Source organism: Haliotis rufescens, unplaced genomic scaffold, assembly GCF_023055435.1.
Source record: "Haliotis rufescens isolate VD_foot unplaced genomic scaffold, xgHalRufe1.0.p SCAF_9, whole genome shotgun sequence".
In the NCBI taxonomy this organism is placed as follows: domain Eukaryota; kingdom Metazoa; phylum Mollusca; class Gastropoda; order Lepetellida; family Haliotidae; genus Haliotis; species Haliotis rufescens.
In genome coordinates this window covers 18778572-18785786 of record NW_025964383.1, presented here as the reverse complement: position 1 = coordinate 18785786, position 7215 = coordinate 18778572, and the positions used below count along the sequence as shown (strand labels likewise).

The 7215-nt window shown below is 40.4% G+C and overlaps 1 protein-coding gene across 3 annotated transcripts in view; it reads left to right on the top strand.

Moving 5' to 3' along the window:
* The first annotated feature begins 260 nt into the window (after positions 1 to 260).
* LOC124145964 overlaps positions 261 to 7215 on the top strand; it is a 43191-nt gene continuing 36236 nt past the window's right edge. For 2 of the 3 annotated variants that reach the window (XM_046515960.2, XM_046515958.2), the window contains exon 1: positions 261 to 346. The gene's annotated coding sequence lies outside the window, so the exon portion shown is untranslated. Of the gene's footprint in view, positions 347 to 1443; positions 1535 to 7215 lie in introns of those variants that run through there. The other variant, XM_046515959.2, reaches the window with a different exon arrangement.

Here is a 7215-nt window from a genome sequence, read left to right as displayed (position 1 = left end):
GTCAGCTTAATGTGGGAGGAAAGCCGGAAGTGATGCAGGTCTCAGACGTTTTCCACTTCGGTGAAACCCACGAGCACGGGTATGGTGCTGACAAACCTAGAAACCTATTCGGGGCGAACCGGGATTCGAACCCTCAATCATAGGCTTCTGATGTTTTCAGTGTCAAAGTGACATAAATCCGAAACGTAAATAGTGTCCATGAAAGACCTGAGAGAGACATGGTTATCACTGGCCATGAGATAACGCCTACAAAGTACAAAGTACGTGACAAGTGTGCAGGTATTACGCAGTGACACTCCGGTATATTCCTAACGGGGATATTTGATCAGGAGGTCTGAGGTACAAGGTACGTGTGTAATAGTGTAATGGCCGTTAATTACTTTTGACGAAATAATATTATATTGTTTCACGCTGTACTCAATATCAAAATATCAAGCAGGTCATTTCATACCACCATTTTGCTTTTAATTAATTTAATTTTTTGTCAACCAAAGCATTCAGTGTGTTCCCGGTAGCGATCGATTTCATTATTCTAGCCATTTACTGCCATTTGCATATTTTTTTATTTTTATTATTATTATTTTATTAGTTAAATATGTTTTCGGTCAACTGATGATCTATTTCAGTTCTGAGATCCGTTCCATGCAGCTTCAATTTATTACTTTTAATAGACTCTTTGTCTTCAATCTTAAAACTGCTGCTCAGACATAATCTGTCACATCAAATTGCCGAATTCATTGGTTCATTACCGTTGTTAAGGTTTTGTGAAACAATCGTTAACGTTTAACGTTAACCACATTCGAGAGAAAATATGCAGGCATAAGGTGATCAATTCCAAAGTCAATAAAAATTACACAGGCGATGGTGCATGTATCAGTGACGTTCCCAAAACAACTACTTGACACATTTAGATAACACAACTTAAAGTGCAACTTGGTTTGAATTCGACATGGGATAAGTCACAGCAGGCACGGGTCAAATAAACTGATAGTCACAACGGTAACTGACAGGTGTTTTGCAGCAGTATAGACTGTTGTAAGTGTATTTGTAGTAATGTCAGTGGCAGCAAATGATTGAAGTGCCAGTGAAATGTCGAGTGCTGTATGCGGCAGCGAGTGGAAGTTAGAGTTACCGCCCTTGTATACATGAACATGGCAGGCTTGATCGTTCGAGAAGTTTTCGGATGAAACAGCATCTGGAAGGCTGACTGTAAGAGCGATTCGAGGTCTCTTTGGATCTCACTTCTTATTAACTTGTAAAGTGTGGATTGAATATATGTCTGAAAACGCCGAATTCTTGACAGTTTCCATCTCTATTCGAGAACGGAGACAGGTCTGTTTCAAGACATTCGACAGTGTCTAAATTCATCTAGGGCAAGTTATTTACTCCTGCTTCCACGTATTAGACCCATTGTTATGATTGTAAACGCAAATCTGAGGTTTCCTCCATGGGTTCTAACAACAGCAGGACACACTGAAGTTGATTTGGAATGGTGTGGTAATGTTGGACGTTGGTCATTATGTCACTCAACAGCGTGAGTATATCATCTTTACCCAGGGTTTTAGGTACTTTCACTATCTTGAATATGGAGTTTAAGTGTGAGACATCATGATTGTTAGCTGTAAGTATTATAGATGCTAAGCCTTAAATAGTGAGTGAGTGAGTTATTATTTAACGTCACATGGGCAATATTTCAGCCATATCGTGACGAGAAATTACATTTATGATACATATATTTAAACTGAATAAAAAGCTGTCAACGACGGACAGTAGAATAACTAGAATATCACAGACTTGATTTAAAACTAGTTGAGAATATTAAAAGCCGTAAGCATTAATGAACATCACAATTTAAAAATGGGCTAGAAATCGTCAGCAACTGAAGGGAGATCACCATACTGGGGACCATGGGGACTTACAGTACTTTTGCTTCCTGCATGGACCCCGGCAGGATTTATATCATCCCTTCAGTCACTGGCGACAGTGTACCAGTTAAGCCATAGATTAAAATAACGAAGATACTACGTTTAAAAGCCTAGTGTGCAGAAAAATACTTCGAATGATTTGGGTCTTACATACCCTCTTAGGGGGACAATAATTTTACGCTACTTCAACCCCCCTCAAGGGTACAGCCACTAACAATCTAAGTTATGAATTTCGCACTACCAATTTGTAAAACAATACATTGAACACATCAAAATTTATGAAAAAGCTCTATTTCCTTTAAAAAACATAATATTAAACGAGAATTAACATCATTAAAAAGGTCCTTAATTGTTTTTACATTGATCCCCTCCCCACTTTGAATTAGAAACAACTTTTAATAGATCGAGTGCCTTCAGGCATTTAGCTTTGAGGTATTTAATATGCGGGAGAAAAGTTAAGTGATGATCAAAAATAAGTCCCAAGAACTTGGCTTCCTTAACAACTTTGATAGGAGTGCCATTCAGAAATAGTTCAGGGTCCTTATGCGGTTTATATTTTCTGCAGAAATGTATGCAATTAGTTTTTGATTTGGAAAATTTAAACCCGTTTTCTAGACACCACTTCATGATTTTATTAAGACATAATTGTAATTGCCTTTCAATTGTGTGCATATTTTTACCGCGACAAGATAGATTAAAATCATCCACAAAAAGTGATCCATCAACTGAATCATTTAAAACTTTTGACAAACTGTTAATTTTTATACTGAATAAAGTGACAGACAAAATACTGCCTTGTGGGACACCCTGATCCTGATTATAATGATCAGACAGGGTTGTACCCACTCGGACTTGAAATTGCCTGTCTGTTAAAAACTGTGATATGAAATGAGGCAAACGGCCTCTTAATCCAAAATCATGAAGATCTTTTAAAATACCATGTTTCCATGTTGTATCGTATGCTTTTTCTAAATCGAAAAAGATCGATACAGCATGTTGTCTATTTACAATGGAATTTTTAATGAACGATTCTAAACGCACTAAATGATCGATAGTACTTCTGTTTTTACGGAAACCGCATTGTATATTGGTAAGAAGATTATTTGTTTCCAAGTACCACACTAATCGATTATTTACCATGCGTTCCATCGTTTTACAAACACAGCTAGTTAAAGAGATAGGTCGGTAATTTGATGGATCAGAATGATCCCGCCCAGGTTTGGGAATGGGGATAACAATGGCTTTATGCCATGAAGCTGGAAACATCCCAGATGTCCAAATATCATCGAATATATTTAACATAGTTTCAAGGCATGATTCGGGCAAGTGTTTCAGTAGCTGATAATGAATATTATCAGCGCCTGCTGCTGTATCATGAGCTTGCCCTAAGGCAGTATATAGCTCATGTAGTGAAAATACCTCATTGTAATCTTCACCATTATCAGATGTAAAATTTACTTTTTTCTTTTCCTGTTGAAGCTGATATTTTTGAAATTCAGGAGCGTAATTAGATGAAGAAGAATGATGAGATAAAGTTTCACCAATGCTATTGGCAATGGCAGATTTATCAGTTAACAAAGTATCGCCATCCTTCAGATGGTTAACTGTAGAATTTGATCCCTTGCCTTTGATCTTTTTAATCATGTTCCATACCTTGGACATAGGGGTACGAGAGTTAATTTTTGAGACATAAGTCCGCCAGGATTGACGTTTATTTTGCTTAAATAGACGTCTTGCCTTGGCATTTGAAATTTTTACAATATTTAAATTATGGACAGTGGGATGTTTACGGAAGTACTTCTCAGCCTTCTTACGACATTTCCTAGCTTGTTTGCAATTAGCATCAAACCACGGTTTACGAACACGTGGGTTGATCGAGGACTTAGGTATTGATTCATCAGCAATTTCATTCAGTAGATCTGAGAACAACTGAATAGGGTCAGTAACATTCTGAAAAAACGTAGGTAGTAATTTATCTTTGCATAAAGATTGAAATAACAGCCAATCAGCCTTCACAAAATTCCATCGAGGTGAAGGTGGATCATCAACGGGATGAATGGGTTTAAGCACGGTGGGGAAATGGTCACTCCCACATAGGTCATCATGGACGGACCATGAGAATTCATTCAACAACACTGAATCCGTCAAAGACAGATCTAATGATGAATACGTACCAGTTGCAGGGTGTAAGTAGGTGTCCGAGTCATCGTTAAAGATGCAGAGGTCATTATCAGAAACAAAATCTTCGATGACTTTACCCTTTTGATTAATGATAGAACCTCCCCATAAAGGATTATGCCCATTTAGATCACCCATGATGACACAGGGCTTTGGGAGCTGGTCGTACAGCTTTTGGAGATCATTACGCTGAAGATTTGAAGATGGAGGAATGTATAAGGAGCAAAGTGTGAAGGCAATATGCAGTGTAAGTCTAACTGCAACAGCTTGCATATTCGTGTCAAGCGGAACAGGACTGTGAACAACGCCCCGCCGCACCAAAATAGAAGCTCCTCCAGTAGCTTTATCTCCCGGAGGAGAGAAGGAATGATACGAACTATACTGCCTTAAATCAAATGTGTCGGTTGTTTTAAGGTACGTTTCTTGTAAAGAAATTGCTGATGGACAAATATCCGTTGATAATAATTGCAGTTCGTTAAAATTGTGCCTAAGTCCTCGGCAATTCCATTGAATTAGATTCGAATGATTCATGGTGGTTCTACCGGAGATCGGTCACGTAAACGTGAAGAGGAGTCACCACTGCTGTGGTGTGAAGATGAGGTGACATCCATCTCAAGAGGCTCAAAGTAATTGTGAACATCTACAGATGTTTCAGTGATATTAGGGATCTTTGTAGAAATTTTCTTGTTTTGTTTCTTCTTTTGTTTTTTGGGCATTTCAGTTGATGGTTTGTTGGTAGCTGGTATATCAGGAGTGGGTGTAGATGGGGCCACAACCTGAGTCACAATGATAGAATCTGAAGACATTTCACCTGGGCTGACAGCATGAGTTGTTTGACTGTCACATGATGTTGTCAGAGGCAGCGGGTGTTCAGAATGTGTCCACGTCAAGTCCGTCTGACATTCTATAGATCTACTGGTTGAAGGGCGAGAGACAGCAGCAGCAGCAGCATAAGATTGTTTGGATGAAGGTGTCCGGCTATCATAGAGTTTTTTCGCATCAAAGTAACTGACGTTGTTTTGACATTTGATTGTCAAAATGTCTTTTTCACGTGTCCAAAAAGGACAGGATTTTGATGACGCTACATGTTGACCCTTACAATTTGTACATTTCAGGTCTGCTGTACAGCCTGAACCATCATGATTTCCACCACAACGGTGGCAAACAGTCGGACGATCACATGATTTGGAGCCGTGCCCAAACTTCTGACATTTGTAACACCGGAGTGGATTGGGGACATACACCTCCACTCCGATGTTAAAATAGCCTGCCTTAATAGATTGTGGAATTGTTGAAAGAGAAAAGGAGAACAAATAAGTATTTGTTGGAATTAAATTTTCACCATCTTTTCTATTGAAACGTTTCACTGATGTGACATTCTGTGATTTAAGTTCTTCCAAAATGTCATCTTCTGACATTTCAGCCAGGCAACGAGCTCTGTCGCGGATGATCCCTCGACTCGAATTCAACGTTCTGTGTTCAGAAACAACAACTTCTGTGTTAGCAAAGCTAGTACATTTTTGCTGTCTCCGTGCACACTCCACCAAAAGAGAGCCGCTCCGGAGCCGTGAAACATTCTTCACCTCACCACAGATACCTTCAATGGCTTTAGATATTGCAAAGGGATTGATTTTCAAAGGTAGTTGATTATGTGATTCCACTACGATAAACCGAGCCCAAGAATTTGAAGTTCGTGAAATAGAAGCATCGTCGTCAGATGAGAAAATCTCAGCTTCCAGACGTCTCTTCTTGTCAGTGCGGTTTGAACCAGAATGATTGTGTGCCATAATGAAAGTAATTGATTCAGCACCCCTGCTCCCCACCCACCATGGAGTGCTACAAAGAGCGATGTTTTCCTGCACCGGATCTCCAACATGCAAACATCAGGGATACAGAGGTGTTATACTCCAGTAAAAACAACATGAATAGCTGCATTTGTCTAACAAATAAAATGCCAGGCTGGTCCGGCCCATGACAAGAAATTGAAGACATACAGAACTCAGAGGTCGAAAGTACCAGATTGGCCCATGAGCCACCGCCTTCTGGCGTAAGACTCTAGGCAATGTATTCAATCCAAAAGTTAGAATACACACAAGTTATGGACGGCCAAGGCCAAAATATACATTAAAATACAACACACGTGTGCATATACAATATTACGCACAGGGCCTGGCATGACCAGCCGATTGATAAGACCGGGCCCATCTTACCACCCGTCTAGGCGAAGTAAGGGTCGAAGTAGTGTGTTGGGCAAAGGAACACAGTTCCAGGAACCAATGCCCTCAACTACCAGACTCCCGTCCTCCGCCGACACAGGGACGCAACCCACGGCAAACAGGTTGCCCATTTTAGTCGCCTCATACGACCAGCAATGGGAGGCTGTGGAAATATTCTGCCCCGGTTCCACACGGGGGAAGAGCGATTAGCGTTACCCAGCACTCACCACGAGGAGGTTGCTCTTCACGAGTGCCTAAGCCTTAAATAAATTAAATAAAGAAACCTTTTATAGAATATGTAGGTGCCGAAATTCAGTCCGGGCAGGGAGATGGAATGGTGTTGGCGGTGTAGGAAGCAGGTAGATGAGAACGTGGAATGTGTTTCCAGGTTACGTTTTTGAGATAATTGGTGTGGCCCTGAAGAGAGCTGTTTGAATAGTAGTAGTTGTCTATTCACATGGATGGGTAGTCTTTGATCTGACCAATTGCTGTGTGTCACAGGATGAATCCAGGGATCCATGGATTCAAGCAGCTGCAGCACACGCTGAAGCTGATTTTGAATGGTCTGTAAATAGAGAATCTCACCCGAGTGTCTTTTGATAAAAGTGGGAAAACTCCTAGGCTACCTGAGGATCTCACCAAAGTGATATCTCCTGTGGGAGCCAGTTTTGGATGATAAATATTGTTGCACGATTGTCATCTAGTCACTCAACAGCGTGAGTAGGTGATAATCTGCTCTAAGGCTTTATTTTAATGAGACTGGCCGTTTCAGAGTCTGAGGGCTGTGATGATCCTCTATGTCACAGTAACTGTAGGGATAAGGGCAGTCAAAACTGCAATGGCCTTCGTTTCTTCCACAGTTTATATCATACTTGCTGCTGCTGTTGTTGGGTTCC